This window comes from Camelus bactrianus, chromosome X (genome assembly GCF_048773025.1).
Source record: "Camelus bactrianus isolate YW-2024 breed Bactrian camel chromosome X, ASM4877302v1, whole genome shotgun sequence".
In the NCBI taxonomy this organism is placed as follows: Eukaryota; Metazoa; Chordata; class Mammalia; order Artiodactyla; family Camelidae; genus Camelus; species Camelus bactrianus.
This window is the reverse complement of record NC_133575.1, coordinates 71967274-71983050: the sequence shown is the minus strand read 5'-3', so window position 1 is coordinate 71983050 and position 15777 is coordinate 71967274.

The following is a 15777-nucleotide window of genomic DNA, read 5'->3' as shown; positions in this document are numbered from 1 at the left end:
ATAGTCTTTCACCTAAAATGCAATAATACATTGACTGTTGACAACATCTCCCTTCTAGATTATTGCAATTGTCTTCCAACTAGTCTCTCTACTTCTACCTGGAATCTATACACAATTACTATCAATACACAACAAATAAAATAATGCTTTCAAAACCTAAATCACATAATACTACTTCTTTGTTCAAAACATTCCACTTTATACAGAATAGAGTTAAAGTACTAAAAAAAGTCTTTAAGATTTCTTCCTTAATCTCTGCGACTTAATTTTCAACTTCTTTCTCCTTGCTACTCTGCTCCAGCTCTAACGCCCCCCTCACTTCTTGTCCCATTCCCTTAGTTAAATCTGTACAAACAGTTCCAGGGTCTAAAATTGTTTCATTGACCATCCATTAGGTGTTTTATCATATAGGTAAAACCTTTGATTTGGTAGTTACTTAATTTGTTTATTTTAAACTATTCAGTATCTAAATATATTTTGAGTACCTATTATTCTTTGAAAACTGCTCTAAGTTCTGAGAATTTGATAGGGGGCAAGACGGATAACATTCCTATTATCATGGAGAGTATAGTCTTAATTCAAAATACACTGAGAATAAAGCTAGGTAAAATATAACAATAAATGGTTGTATATTTTACAATGTGCTATTTGACCCCAGTGGGTAAAAAATCTTGCAATTTATCTGATAGGTGAATATTTGTTTGTATATATCCACAATGTGTATAAAAAATTACTCTTGCCATAAAAACATGAAAAGCCATGTGAAAAAGGGTAAAATATCATGTGAAAAAAAAGAAAAGAGAAAACCAAAACATTGAGCAGAAAAGGGATGACTAAACTATGCATTTAGATTTCTCACCTGATGAATTTGGCATGTAAAATCACTGGATCATTATTAAAGTACATATGGTATAAAATATTTGGAATATTATTCCACTTTATAAAGAATGACAACATTTATTAATGAATTAAAAACATTACACAAAGAAATAAGATTGGATAAGATTGCTTCTATTCATATATGATGTGAAATGACCTTAAAATACCAAAAATTTTTTGTCTTATCTCTGGAGAGATTGGATAGGAATGACAGATTACTTCCAACATTACATAGAAGAGCCTAAAGAGTAAACCTTATGTAATTATCTAGAAAATATAAAGTTTTTAATATATTTTTATTGATGTATAGTCAGTTTACAATGTTGTGTCAATTTCCAGTGTACAGCACAATACTTCAGTCATATAGGAACATACATATATTCATTTTCATATTCTTTTTAAGCATAAGTTACTATAAGATATTGAATATAGCTCCCTGTGCTATACAGCATAAACTTGTTGTTTACCTATTTTATATCTGTTTTATATATAGTTAAAGGTTTTCTTTTTTTTTTTGCTATAACTAATAATCCTTTTTAGTGTCATAGGGTTCTCTAATCAGTAAATTGATGATTGTCTTATAGGGTAGAATACTTCTCAGATATATGTATGTAGATACACTAATGACATTGTTCCCAAATCATTTGAAGATTAGAATTAATGAGGTTATGTAAATTGTACAAGTGTATGTTTATGTTTTCCTACCTTAAAGAAGTAGCTTTTGGTAGGAGGCACCCTATGTGTCCCAGCAGCTGCCTTCTCTCCCCTGGGCACCAGAGCTGTACACTCTAGGGTTGCAACCTAGTGTGGGTCCTTGTGTTGGTGGTGGATCACTACTGGGGTTGTCTGCTAGGCATGGCTGGCCCTTGGTCAGATTGGTTGCCAGGCCCTGCCTTATGCAGAGGCTGCTGGCCACTGATTAGCAGGGCTGGGTCACAAGAATGCTGATTGTAGAGCCTCTGGGGTCCTGGTGCTAGTGCTGGCCCACTGGTGGATGGAGCCTATTCTGGGGTGGGTGGTTGCAGGTCCTGAGGCTGGTGCTGATGCTTGAGCACATTCTTTACATGGTAGGCTTTGGGGCTATAGTGGTTTAGGGGCTGGTTTTCTGCTCATTGGTGGGTGGTACGAGGGCCTAGGGGATCCCAAGGCTGGTGCCATTTCACTGATGACTAAAGCCCTGTCCTGGGGTTTTTGGCTGTAATGCCCAGAGGGTACTAGGGCTAGTGCCAGTGCACTGGTGTGCATGACTGGATCCTGGGCCCTCTGATTGACAGGGAGTCTTAAGGCAGCTGGCTTGCTGGTGGGTGGGGTTGTGTCCCTGCCTGGTTAGTTACTTGGCCTCAGGCATCCTAGGACTGGCCTGACAGGAGGAAGGACAGGGCCAGATCCTGGCACTAATAAGTTAGAGAAGTGATTCCAAAATGGTTCTTGCTAGCACCAGTGTCCTCGTGGTAGCAACAGCACCCCCAGTTGGTTCCCACCAGTGTCTATGTCCCCATAGTAAGCTTCAGTTGCCTCTTGCCTCTCTAGGAAGTTCTCCAAGATCAGCAGGTGGATCTGACTCAGAATCCTTTCAAATTACTGCTTCTGCCCAGGGTCCTGAGCATGTGAGATTTCATGTGTGTCCTTTAAGAGTGTAGTCTCTATTTCCCACAGTCCTCTGGCTCTTCTGAAAGTAAGCCTTGCTGGCCTTCAAAGCCAAATGTTCTGGACTCATGTTGCCGGGGCAGGACCACCAGGCTGGGGAGCCCAATGTGGTTCTCAGATAACCTGCTCCTTTGGGAGGACCTCTGCAATTGTAATTATCCTTCCATTTGTTGGGTTACCCACCAGGAGGTTTGGGTCTTGTCTGTAAATCACCTCCACCCCTCCTACTCATCTCATTCTGGTTCCTTCTTTATATCTTTAGTTGTAGATCTTTTCATCTAGTCTTCCAGTCTTTCTCATCAATAGTTGCTCTGTAAATAGTTGTAATTTTGATGTCCCTGTGGGTTGAAGTGGGCTCAGTGTCTTTGTACTCCACTACTCTTCCATCAGTACATTTTTTATACCCTATTTACTTACCAATGAGACTGTAGTCAAATAGAAGAAAAATATGATACAAAGTCTACCAAAAGAGAGAAAGGAAGTAACAAAAACCAATACCTTCTATTGTTGAGAGGTTATAAATTTACTAATTTTTTCAATGAACCAGTTTTTAGTATCATAGTTTTTACTGCTTTTGTTTTTTATTTCATCAAATTATGCTCTTATCAATTTTTATATTATTCCTTTGGGTTTAATTTGTGATTTATTTTCTAATCTCTTAAAACTGGAAGCTTAGATCTGGTTTTTAATTCTTATACTATCATTCTTTTGTAATGTGGTCATTTAAGGCTATAAAATTCTTGCTAAGCACTGCTTTAGCTGCACTCCCAAATGTTTAAATATGTTTTATTACCATCCTCAGTCAGTTTTAAATACTTTCTATTTTTGTCATTTTTTTCCAACACAGGATTACTTGAAATTGTTCTGTAATTTCCAAATATTTGAAAATATCCTCTTTATTCTATTATTATTAATTTTTAATTTTGGCAAGAAAATACACTGGTTTTGATTTCAATCTTTTTACATTTATTACACCTTGTTCCATGGCCAGTCTGTGGTCTACACTGATAAGATAAACCATGTGTACTTGAAAATAATGTATTCTGCAATTGTGTGATATATTATTCTTTAAGTATCAATTAAATCAAGGTAACTATATAACTATTCTGACTATAAAACTGTCTATTTCTTACTTTAATTGGGGTACTTTTTGCTACATATATTTTGAAATTCTCTTATTAAATGATTTCCCATGAACGACTGTTACTCTATCCTCTTGCATTGACACGTTTATCATTATGGAGTGGCCTTATTTATCTCTTGCAGTACATTTTGTTTAGAAATCCCTTTTATCTGATTTTAATATAGCTTCTCAAGCCTTCTTATGCTTACTGTTTGCAGGATATATCTTTGTCCTTACATATACATTTAGCTTCTTTTTTCATCTGTATACCTTTTTGGTGAGGTGTCTATTCAGATATTTTACCCATTTTTTAGTTGGGTTTTTTGTTGTCTTACTTTTGAGTTTTGAGTCATTTGTGTATTTTAGATACAAGTCCTTTCCTTGGATATGTGTTTTGCAAATATTTTTCCAATCTGTGGCTTTTCTTCTCATTTTCTTAAGAGTACCTTTTGGTGAGCAGTTTTTAATATTGAAAAAGCCCAAATTATCATTTTTAAATGGATTTTGCTTTTGCTTTTCAATGTACAAACTCATTGCCAAATCCAAGGTTATCTCCATTTTCTCATATGCTATCTTCAATGAATTTTATTGTTTTCCACTTTGCATTTATATTTTTGATTCATTTTGAGTTAATATTTGTGTAAAGTATAAGGTTTGTGTCCAGATTCAATTGTGTTTTCATATGGATGTCTAGTTGCTCCAACACCATTTGTTAAAAATTGTATCCTTTCTCCATTGAACTACCTTTGTTAAAAATTAATTAACTATACTATGTGAATTTATTTCTTGGCTCTCTACTCTGTTCCATTTACCTATTTGTCTATTTTTTTGCTAACCAATACCACTCTTATCTTGATTATAGTAACTATACAGTAAAGCTTGAAATTAAGTTGTGTTAGTCTTCTGACTTTACTCTTAGATTTTGTATTGGCTGTTCTGAGGCTTTTGCCTTCTCATACAAACCTTAGAATCAGTTTGTTGTTAGCCCTAAAACCTTGCCAAGATTTTGATAGAGGTTGTGTTGAATCTATAGATCAACTTTAAAAGAAGTGACATCTCAATATTAAGTCTTTTTATCCATGAACTTGGAATGTATTTATTTGTCTCCTTTGGTGTTTTTTTTTTTTCATCATTGTTTAGTAGTTGTTTTTTCTCATATATTGCTAAATTAATACTTAAGTTTTTTGTTTTTTGGTGCTAATGTAAATGGCATTGTGTTTGTAATTTTAAATTTCAATTGTTCATCGTATATAAGAAAGCAATTAACTTTTATGTATTAACCTTGAACCTTGCAACCTTGCACTAATTGCTTATTACTATCAAGTTTATTTTTTGTTGATTCTTTTGCATTTACAAATTAGGCTGTAATACCATCAACAAACAAAGACAGTTTTATTTATTCTTTCCTAATTTGTATGTCTTTTATTTCCTTCTCTGGTCTTACTGCATTAGCTACAACTGAATGACGGTGAATGAGGATATCCTTGCCAATTCTATGATCTTAATGAGAAAGCATCTGATTTCTTATCATTATGTATGAAGTCAGCTATAGATGTACTTGATTGAGTTAAGAATATTTCCCTTTATTTCCAGTATGCTGAGATTTTTTAAATCATGAATGGGTATATTGTATTTTATGAAATGTTTTCTTTTTTCTGTATTTGTTGATATGATCATATAATTTTTCTTATTTATCCCGTTGATGTGATGGATTGCACAAATTAATTTTCAAATGTTAAACAAGCTGTGCACACCTGGAATAAATCCCAATTATTCATGGTGTATATTTTTTAATAGATTGCTAGATTCAACTTGCTAATTTTTATTGAAGATTTTTACATATATGTTTGTGAGGGATATTGATCTGTGGTTTTCCTTTCTTGCAATATCTTTGATGTTGGTATTAGAGTAATGTGGTTCACGTAACATGAGTTAGAAAGAGTTCACTGTGGTTCTATTTTCTGAAATATATAGTAAAGAATTTTTCCCTTAAATGTTTGCTAAAATACACCAATAACTCTTCTAGTTTTTATTTTGGTAAATTATTAATTATTGATTATATTTATTTAATAGAAATAGTTCTATTCAGACTAACTCACCTTGTATGACTTTTGGTTTATTGTGTCTTTCAAGGGTTGGTCCATTTCAACCAGATTATCAGATTTGTGGTAATAGAGCTTTTCATAATATTACTGTGTTAATCTTTTAATGTTCATGGGATCAGTAGTGATGTTCCTTCTTTCATTTGTGATATTAATAATTTATGTCTTCTCTCTTTTTTTCCTAATTAGCCTGGCTAAAGATTCGTTAATTTTTATCAGTTTTTTGTAGAGCAAGCATTTCTGCTCTAATTTTTAATTCTTTTCTTCTGCTTATTTTAGGTTCATAGTTTACATCATTCTCTAGGTTCTTATGGTGGTAGCTTAGATTATTAATTTTTGTTCTTTTTTCCTTTCTAGTATATGCATTCAATGCTCTAAATTTCTCTCTAAGCACTGCTTTTGTTATAGATCACAAATTTGGATAGGTTGCATTTTCATTTTTATTTAGTTAGAAATGTAAAATTTATTTAGAGTCTTCTTTGACCCATGTGTTAATTAGAAATGTGTTGTTTAATCTCAAATATTTTTAGATTTTCCAGCTATCTTTATGTTATTGATTTCTAATTTTATTTCATTTTCTTCTGAGAGCATATTTTGTATGACTTATATTTTTAAAATTTGTTTAGTTTGTATTTTATTACCCAGTGTATGGTTTATCTTGGTGAATGTCTCACGTGAGCTTCAGAAGGTGCAGTCTACTGTTGCTGGATGAAGTATTCTCTTAAGTATCAATTAGATCAAGTTAAATGATGTTCTGTTCAGTTAAACTATATCTTTATTGACTATCTGAATGCTGGATCTTTTAATTACTGATAGATAAGTGTTTGTTTCCAGGTTTAATAGTGGGTTTGTCTGTTTCTTCTTGCAGCTCTACCAATTTTGGCCTTATGTATTTAAATGCTTTTTTGTTTGATGAATACAACTTAAGAATTATCATGTCTTTTTGGAGAACTGATCTCTTTATTTTTGTGTAATGCCCCTCTTTATCCTTCATAATTGACCTTACTCTGAAGTCTGCTTTGTCAGAAATTATTATAAGTACTCCAAATTTTGTTTGATTAAGGTTAACATTGTATATCTTTCTCCATTTTTAACGTTTAATTTATCTATCTTTATATTTAAAGTGGATTTCTTGTAGACAACATGTAGATGAATCTTTCCTTTTTATTTAATCTGCCATTTTCTATCCTTGAATTAGTATATTTAGACCATTCACATTTAAAAGTAATTATTTATAGTGCTTTCTCTTGCCTTCTGAGACTGACCACACTCTGTCTATGGAGTGTGTACTACTTTTACTTTAAACTAAACACTCCCTCACCTCTCCGTATCTCTCACTCTTGCCTTTTGAGAAGGTCCATATCCTGCCTGTGGAGTATGTATCTCCTAAGTCGCTTTCCTTTCTGAGTGAGATGGACCCCGCTCTGTCTATTCAGTGTGTATCTCTCTAAATAAACTTGCTTTCACTTTAAAATAAAAAAAATTAAGAAGTAATTGTACTCCTGAATTACCTACTATATTTTTATCTGTTTCCTCTTTATTGTCCTTTTTTTTTGTCTTTTATTCTTCTTCCTCCCTGTTTTAATTGAGCATTTTATGGGACTCCATTTTATCGCCTTCATTAGCACATCAATTATACTTTAAAAAATTACTTTAGTGGTTTCTTTGCTGATACTCATTTCTTTTCAGATATTTTCATGCATTAAAAATATTTTGTTTTACTTCACTAAAAATAGTTTCAATAACCATTATAAAAACCTTGCCTGTTAGTTTTAACACCTGGTTCATATTAAGGTCAAAATTTATTGATTTTTTTTCTTTAAAACTATTTGCCTTTTTTATTTCTTCATATATGGGGTAACACTGAATTGTATTCATGGTATTAACATCCAAGAAGTTAAGTTATGGAGTTTCTGGGTTCTATTATTTTTCTCGGATCAGTATTGTTTCCTTCATTTTGGCAGGTTAATTCTTTTTTTTTTTTTTCTTTTTTCTTTTGTCTATGCTTAAACAACATATACAGGTTCTGTGTAGTATCTTCAACTCTCTCAACTCACTTTAAATCTTTGTCTTTATTTGGATTTCTTAGAGTCTGTTCTGTCTATGTATGGTTCAAGTGCCTTTGTAGGGATGTGGGTATGCCAACTTTAGCCATCCCCTAAATAATCATTTCCCTATCAGAATTCTTCCACTTTCTTATGCTTTTTCCATTCCACATTGCCCCTTTTCTGGTTTACAAGTTAGAAAGACTGCCTCAACTGATCAGAGATGAATACACTTAATCCTAGTCTAAAAATATCTTATGCTTTTTAGTCTATGATTAAGACATAAACTAAGTGACTCATTTGCTTTCCACCATGGTACACTTCTGAGTCTTTCTGCTTCTGTTCATTCTCAGTCCATTCAGGTAGTTGCTGTTTACAATTATTTCTAGTATTGATAGTTGTTTTCTCAGTGTGACATGGTAGGATCTTATTCCATAATGTCTGGATACAGAAAGGGTGGTTACTTGATTTTCGACGAAGGATCCAAGGACATTCAATGAGAAAAGGCTAGTCTTTTCACCAAACTGACAGAATGGACTTTCTATATAAAAAAATGAATATAGACAACCCAAAACTTTTTTAAAAATCATATATTAGATGAATAACTGATATCCAAAATAGAAAAAGAAATGAAAAATGGACAAAAATTTTAACAGATGTAATCGTTGTTTGAAACCATAATTATATACCACTGTACACTTACTAGAAAGGCCAAAATTAATAAGAATGATGATGTTAAGCAATGACAAGGATGTGGAGTAACTGAAACATTCTTCAATTGCTGATAGTAGTGCAAAAGGCTACAACTTGTTTGTAGAATTGTTTGGCAGTTACATATAAAATTAAGCATACGCCTACTGTATTGTCCAGCAATTCCACTTCTAAATAAAATAAATAAAAACATGTATCATTTAAAGGCTATTCAATAAATGCTCTAAGCAAATATTACATAATAGCTTAAAAGTATAAGCAACTTCAATTTATATCAACAGGTGAATTCATAAATAAATCTTGGTTTGTTTACACACTGGAATGCTTTTCAGCAATAGAACAAGCTTTTGGTATATACGACAACCTAGATGGGTTTCAAAAACTGTGATTAGCAGAAAAGAATCCACACACAAAAAAGTCCATGATATTTATCCTATTTATATGGAATTTTAAAAGATGTAACATAAATCTATAGTGACATAAAGCAGACATATGTTTGCCTTCAGCCATTGGTTGAAGAGTATTTATGCAAAGTAGCATAAACAAAATTTCTAGGGTAAAGGAAATGTTCTATATCTTGATTGGGTTTTGGGGTACTTGGGTGTATACAACTGTTGAAAGTTATTAGATGGAACACTTAACACTCTGTGGATTTTATTTGGTGTAAAGTATTTCTCAATAAGAAACTTCAGACATTGATAATTTAGATTAATGAAACTTTTGATTTTTATAGCCCCACGGCCTTTTTTGAAGTGTGTTCACCACTAGTTTGTTAAAATAATAACCTCACTTCAAAAGTTCTTTTTCTATCAAAATTTCATTTTGCTACTGTAAAATAATTACCTCTTTGTTCAAACCCAGTGTCTTACAAGAAAGTCAAAATATATTAGAATTCTTATTAATATACCTTTTTTCTTTCTTTGTAGAATGAAAATATTATTTGTAAATTCTCATAAGTTAGTAGAAGACTTAACTAGTTTTATATCCGTGTGCTTGTGCAAAAGAATTGCCTTTAGTCAGAAATTCAAAAAAATTAACTGAATTGTCATTAGAATGATATACAAATTGTTAAAGAGATTAGCTACTTAATTGGAAATCCAAACTACTAAACACTACTGCTTTAGAAAAAAGATATTTATTTTTGTGTTCATTTCAGTGAAAAATCAATAACTACTTTATTATGGTTTCTTACACAATGAGTACATTTTATTTTCTTTATTATAAGAAACTTCTAAAAAAATTTCAACTTTAAGATTTCTCTCCTCCCTCTTTCTGAAAGTATATAGTACAAATTCAGAGTTGATGAATGAAAATCCCATTATCTAAACTTAAAAACAACCAAAACAACAACAACAAAAAACAACCGCAACCAAAGGGATAATGGCTTGGGTTACTTACAAAGAGTGTCTTTCTGTGTTTATAGCAATGTTTTTCAAAAGCAAATATACAAAAACCATCTCTCTCTTGTATACATGAAGCATACATGTTAAACTTATGTTTGCTTTTCTCATGTTAAGGTATCTTTTATTACAGAGATTTCAGCCAAGACTTCAGAATGATAGAATGAAAATTATTTTTCCTCCCATACAGAATCTAGTAATTAATGATTTTCCAATTGTCTGCTGTCAGCTGAAATAAATGTGCAGCCTAAAGGTTGAGAGTTATGTTTTATTTGGCAGGAGGACTGGAGCCGGGATGACAGCCTCTCAGATCACTCTGAGGGACTGCTCCAAAGAGGTAGGAAAGGAGCCAGGATATATAGGAGCTTTACAACAAAGACCAAGTAGTTGCAACAATAAAAGATTACTTGTTATCTAAAGAAAACCAGGCATCTCAAGTTAAAGAATTTAGCACTTTTCTATGTATGGGAAGGAGCAAACATTTGGGCTCACAGAATTCATTCCTTTGACAAGCACCCAGCTATCTAGGGCCAATAGCCTGTCCTTTGTTATTCTGAGTCCCCTCAGGGTGCACCATTGTGAGTGGCTGCAAAGGCTGGGCTGCAGGCTTGTCTCCACTAGGGGGTGGTGGCAGCAGCTGATGACTTGATGGCTTCAGCATTCTTTGTTTACTGATATGGTTTGCAGTATTTTTTGTTCACACTACAGAGCTAGACTACAGAAATCACCTTTTGATCTACAATAGAGTTAGAAGCCCCTCTCAATCTGTAGTTTAGAACACAAGTTTGTATCTTTTGGAGAAAATAAGAACTGTGACTTCAGATACTTCTAAGGAAGCTTGATCCCAAACCATCCGTCCCCACACAACTCCACTAAATACATATTGTTTAGGCATCAAGGGAAACAACTGGATCAAGATAGGTTTTAATGGTCACTCCCAATATTACCGGGAGGAGGGGGAAAAAAGTTACCTTGGTTCTTTGTCACCTGAAAAAAATGAATTTTTAACAATAGACATAAAGTGTGATATAAACAGAAGATCTTTTTGATGCAGGAAAACAGATGTGGGGCACGAGGAAGGCCATGTCCCAGGTCTCGGGTGAGCCCCTGGGACGTGCCCTGCCAAGTGTGGGTCCTTGGCTTCGCACAGGAAAGAATTAAAGAGCGAGCCACAGTTGAGTGAAGGTAGATTTATTCAGAGAGATACATTGAAAGGCAAGAGAAAGGCCACATGAGGTGTGGGGGTTGGGTGCTCAGATTAAAAGTAAGTACACACTCCATAGACAGAATGTGGGCCATCTCTGAAGAGGGAGAGGGGCGGCCACTAGGCCGTGTTGCTGGTTTTTGTGGGCTTGGTGGCTTCATATGCTAATAAGTGGAAGGATTAGTCTAGCTAGCCTGGGGAAGGGGATGGAATTCCCAGGAAGTTGGCCATTTCCCACTCTGACCTTTTGTGGCTAGCCTTGGGATTGCCATGGTGCCTGTGGGCGTGTTATTCATCATGTTAATATATTACAATTATAATGAAGTTCAAGATCTACTAGAAGTTAAATCTCTCATCATCCTGAGCCTCAAGGCCTAGTGGGGGTTAAATCTTCCACCATTTTGATGTTAATTGCTGTAGCATTCCTTGAATGGCTGTGCCCTGCCCCCTTCCATCCTGTCTCATTTTTAGTAAAGTAAAAGGTAGTAAAATATAGTACACTCCTGAGAATTGGGGGCGGGTCACTCAAGAGAGGAAAAATGGTGCCATTCCTTTGGGGTTTTTTTGTTGTTGTTGCTGTTGTTCTTATAGCCTGGCTTAGGGGCATTTTCATGATTGATTGATTGATGGCTCACATTCCTTGTGCTCAGGCACGCCCATCGCTTTTCCACAGGTTCTTATCCATGATGCACACAGAGAAACCTACAGGAGGGGCTCATATTGCAGTGTTAATTACATTATAAAGAGCATTGGGGCAGGTTAAGCTGGGTCCTTTTCTCTACTGTTAAGCTGCAGTGCTGGATCCTAGCCGGCTTCTTTGCTGGCCATCATTTAGAGAAAGTAAGTTTTTGGAGCCCCTTATCCTGAATGTAGGCGTACTATTATTTTCTGGGTTGCTCCCTCCCTCTCCCTCTCCCCCTGCCCAGTGCTCATTTCTATCTAACTGCCTAACACCAATAGATATTTGGAAATAGTAGCTGAATCACCTCATAGATGTACATTAATAGACTACACTCACAAGAAAATAAGTTGATGGTTCTATTTTAGACGTTTCTAAGTGTACACAAGCTGTTCCCAACTGCCCTATGGTCTTAAAAATGACTATCTGAGTATTTTAAAAATAATTTAACATAAAACACATTAATTTTAATAGCACAAAAGGTACTTCTATAGTCATAAAAATATAATGCTGTTCTCTATCATACTTGTTTAGTTTTAAAAAGTAAATAAGATTTAAATAACAGATGAAAATATGCATGATTTTGCTTACCCCAGTGTCTTCCTCACAAGCAACTATAAGCAGATTTCCCAAAATTAATTTCATCCACAAAAGAGATTCAAAAAGTGCCAATCCAATTCTCTCATGACCTATCAGAAGATAATACTAAATGTCATTTCCAAACTGCCATTACAACTTTATGTAAAACAAGTCAACAACTCTGTAACAGACCAGAGCAAGCTAGCCAAAGAAGCAGGGCATAAAGCCAGCACCAGTCCTGGAAGGATTCAGAGCTTTCTATTTTAGTCAGCTATTTATTGATCTTTTTCCATGTGTGGCCTGGAAAATCCATTGAGGAAATTGGGTAACTTAATTGATGTTACTCATTGTTTGCTTTTGTCCAGGTCTATGTGTATCTATTTGCCTTGGCCCATAATTTTTCAGGAAAAAGAAGCCGAATTGATTGAAGGAGGTGGGTGGACTAAATAGCCTCCCAAATTATCTCCAGAAATAAGACTATGTAGTTGGAAAGAATTTGGAGATTTTAGCTGTAACTTTTCTTTCCTACATTATTTTTTCTTTTCTCCACATACGAAGCCAGCAACATTTTCTACCCTTAGGGAGAGTGCAAATAGAGTCAAGAATAATAAGGCACTACTCATAAATGATTTTAAGATAAAGTTTAAGCCAATTGTAAAGAAAATAGTCTAAAGGTCACTCCACTTTCGATTTGTAAAGCCAAATTATTGAGAACAAAATGTCTATTCTGGAATTTAAAAAATGTGTTTTGCTGATCACAAGCTACCATCTTATACTGAATCATCTTTGTATTGCTCAAATAAACCCTATTTAGTCGTAGTACATTTTTCTTTTGCTATATTGCTGGATATACCTACTATTTAATTTTAAGAGTTTACAACTATATTAATAAATGAAATTGGCCTATTCTTTTACTTCTGTATTCATTAACATCTAGTATTAAGAACTATTGTGACTACAAAAACTATATTAGAGAATTATTTACCATTTTCTATGATCTCATACAATTAACATTTCAATGATCTATTTTTTTTTTTTTAAGACTAGATAGAGCTCACTTATGGGTACATCTTATAGTGGTTTCTTTATCAATAGAAAAGCATCGATCGCCTTTCTGGTCTCTGATCTAATAATTGCTCCATTTAAATGTAAACTTTTGAAGTCAACTTTTGCCATTGACATTTTTCTAGAAAAGAATCTTTTTCTTATAGATGTTCAAATGTGTTTCCATAGAACTGTGTATATCAAACTCCTAAAATTTTTAAAGAAGTATTTGTGATTTTTGCCTCTTTTCATTGATGGTCATGTCTATCATTGATCTTTCTTTTCTATTGTAAAGGCTTTATGTATTATAGTAATCTTTTAAAAAGAGAGAGATTTTTCTATATATTCATCCAATTCACTATTTTGATATGTTTTCTATTTCATTACCTTAATATCATCTATTATGTTCACTAACTCCTTCCTTTCTTCTTTTGGTTTATTTTGTTATGTTTTTCTAATTTGTAAAGAAGAATACTAACCTCTTAAGTTTTACTTTCTTTTTGTAGTAAAAACATATAGAATTATTGATTTTTAAAATGAGGTTTACTCAGGTTATTTTCCATAGTTTTGGGTATGAAATATTTTTATCAATTTAATGTATTTTTTATTCTCATTTTTTATATTCTCCTCCATTTAGGGATTATCTAGGGATATTTTTCTATTATTCACAGTTATTTTTTGCATAATTTTTATTATTTCCTTCTAATTGTATTGGATTATTATCATAAGATGTATACTATAAATGTTTTGTAAATTTTAATTTCACATTTTTCTTTGTGGTCAAGCATATAAATGGTGTTTCTTCCAAATATTCCAAGGACCAAAAAAATTATATACTTTGAGATTATAAAGTTTTATATACTGCATCTACATGTATAATTATATAATTAATATATGTATCTACTTATATAGATAAATATATAAATCAATCTTCTATACCATATGTACTATATGCAATCTAGTTTGCTTTTTGTGTTATTTATTTCCTTTATTTTAATTTTTATGTTTTAGAAGATTAAAATCTCTTTAATTCTGGAAAACTGAATTTTTTCTCTAATTTAAGTTTTTTTATGATCTCCTTGCATTTCTTATAATGCTGTTTAATATTTTGTTTCTATGATGTTTGATGTACACAGAGCCTGTATGCAAATGAGAGAAAGATATCCACACTGATTTATATAACCCTGCAGATATCTATCTTGATGGCTGGATGTAGATACATACAAACTAAAAAAAGTTACCTTTTCTTCCAACATGGGCTATATATTAATTCCCATATGTCCTTGCAGCCAGGTCCTTATGCAGTAAGCTATGTGCACAGCTGTGCACAGCAGCTCCATGTGGCTTTTGATTCTTACATCTTGATAAAAAAAAATTGTTCCTCTTACTATTATACAACATCCTATATCCAATATTAATATTTTACTTCTACATTATTTCTTTCTGCATTTTTGGGTGTCAGTTTCTGATCTTTCTTTTCAACCGATTATTTATCACTTTGCTTTTCCTGTGTTCCTTAGATTTTTTTCAGTGTAACTAAATCTCTAAGGATTTATCTATAATGGGAGAAATCAGACATTTCGCATTAGAATTGTAACAAATAAACTTGACATTATTTCTTCCATCTTACTCTACATGTATTATTTATTTTACCTTATTTTTTTCTTTTCCCTTATGTTGTTATTTTACTGCTTTGATCATGTTTGCTTTAAATTTCACAATTTCCCTTTGTGTATTTGACTGTACAAGTGTACTTTTTCTATGTTCTTAATGGTTATTTTACCTTTCTTGTCACTCAAAAATATATTTGTCTATCATTGAACTCTTGGATACAAAGTATTCCTCCACTGGAAACACTTTGATTCTACCTGATTTGACTTATTAAAATGGAAAATTTTAAAATGGTTTAATATCATCCCTTTAATTCTCCACCTCAAAATGAGGGAATGTATTTACTCCACATATGTACTTCCTCACTCCAATGTTTTAATAAATTAATACTCTTAACTTCTTGATTATTATTTTTTATTTTCCCTTTTATGTAAATGCTTATTGGTATTTATGCTAAATGACAAATTGTCTGTTATTAACTATATAGAATTGATTATATATGAAGAAATGTTCATTTTCCCACATTTGTTTACTGTTGGCTTCATCTTTTCTGCCTTATAGTCTCAGTATTGATTTATTTGATGTTTTGTTAGAATCATTTTGTTTTATTATTGACAATAATGCTCAGAAAGAGAATGCTCTCATATATTGTTGATGAAAATGTGAATTCTTACAGGCTTTTGTGAAAAACAATCTGGTAACCTCCATTATAATTTGGAATATAAAAATCTTTCAACTTAACAATATCGCTCT